Source organism: Malurus melanocephalus, unplaced genomic scaffold (assembly GCF_030028575.1).
Source record: "Malurus melanocephalus ecotype Western Australia unplaced genomic scaffold, MMel_1.1 scaffold_6189, whole genome shotgun sequence".
NCBI lineage: Eukaryota > Metazoa > Chordata > Aves > Passeriformes > Maluridae > Malurus > Malurus melanocephalus.
Window position 1 is genome coordinate 1 of NW_026629420.1, and position 1,606 is coordinate 1,606.

The 1,606-nt window shown below is 62.5% G+C and overlaps 1 long non-coding RNA gene across 2 annotated transcripts; it reads right to left on the reverse strand.

The window, feature by feature from the left end:
- Nucleotides 1-6: 6 nt before the first annotated feature.
- Nucleotides 7-1,583, reverse strand: LOC130588538 (uncharacterized). Of its 2 annotated transcripts, none has more exons than XR_008966984.1 (4): nt 1,467-1,583; nt 1,307-1,369; nt 152-253; nt 7-65 (listed from the first exon to the last, which is right to left on the reverse strand). It is a non-coding gene; the product is annotated as an uncharacterized LOC130588538 (long non-coding RNA). The 2 variants fall into 2 exon arrangements; XR_008966983.1 differs by having other exon boundaries at nt 7-68.
- Between the last annotated feature and the right edge of the window lie 23 nt (nt 1,584-1,606).

Below are 1,606 nucleotides of genomic sequence, written 5' to 3' on the forward strand. Positions count from 1 at the left end.
TCCATGCCGCTCATGTGCAGCGCCCACAGCACCCGATCGTGGACGCTGGCATCGCCGTCCACACCCTGCTGGGGACATCGGGGGACACTGTGGGGTCATTGTGGGGTCACTGTGGCCCCAAAGGTGACCAGGGCAGGGTCCAGCCCGGTACCTGCTCCTCGGCGGGGTCGGGGGGCACGTGCAGAACGTTGCGCACCAGCAGCAGGATGCGCTCGATCAGCAGAGTGTCCTCCTCCTGACGCTGCTCCCAGTCCTGGGGACACCGGGGACAGGGATGGCAGAGTGACATGGGGACATGGGGACAGTGTGACACGGGACATGGGGACAGCGGAGTGACACGGGGACATGGGGACAGCGGAGTGACATGGGGACACAGGGACAGCAGAGTGACACGGGGACATGGGGACAGCGGAGTGACATGGGGACACAGGGACAGCAGAGTGACCGGGGACACAGGGACGGCAGAGTGACATGGGGACAGCCAGAGTGGCACGGGGACATGGGGATAGCCAGAGTGACATGGGGACACAGGGACAGCAGAGTGACCGGGGACACGGGGACAGCCAGAGTGGCACGGGGACACAGGGACAGCAGAGTGACACAGGGACACCCATCAAGGTCTGACCCCACAATCCCATGGGGACCCCATCAAGGTGAGACCCCACATCCCATGGGGACCCCTGACAGACCCCACAGACCCCAAACCCCAATCCTAACCCTAACAAGGACCCCATCAAGGTCAGACCCCGCAATCCTATGGGGACACTGATTAAGGACAGACCCCACAATCCCACAGGGACGCCCATCAAGATGAGACCCCACAATTCCATGGGGACCCCATCAAGGTCAGACCTCACATCCCCCGGGGACACCGAGCACAAACAGACCCCACAATCCCATTGGGGACCCCTGACAGACCCCACAGTCCCCAAACCCAAACCCTAACCCCAAAAAGGACCCCCTCAAGGTCCAACCCCACAATCCCATACGGACCCCATCAAGGTCAGACCCCACAATCCTTGGGGACCCCATCAAGGTCTGATCCCACAATCCCATGGGGACCCCTGACAGACCCCATAGACCCCAAACCCAAACCCCAACCCCAAAAAGGGACCCCCTCAAGCTCCAACCCCACAATCCCCCAGGACCCCATCAAGATCAGACCCCACAATCCCATGGGGACACTGAGCACAAACAGACCCCACAATCCCATTGGGGACCCCTGACAGACCCCACAGCCCCCAAACCCTAACCCCAAAAAGAACCCCTCAAGCTCCAACCCCACAATCCCACACGGGACCCTCACCAGCTGCAGGAGCCCGTAGAGTTTCTCGCTGAGCACCCCAAACACTTTCTCGCTGGCGAAAGCCTGGGGATGGAGACCCCCACCCCGTGAGCGAGGGGAGGGGGCTGCGGTGGAGCCCCCCGCCCCAAATATCCCCCGGGCACCCCAGGGCACCCCTCACCTCTTTGTAGGATTGCAGGTGGGACAGAACCTGCAGGAAGTGGTGGCGGGAGGTGGCATCGGTTGGGACCTTCCCGAAACACAGCAGGGCTGGTTGGGTGAGGTTCACCAGGAGCCTGGGGTGGGCAGGGGGGAGAGGGA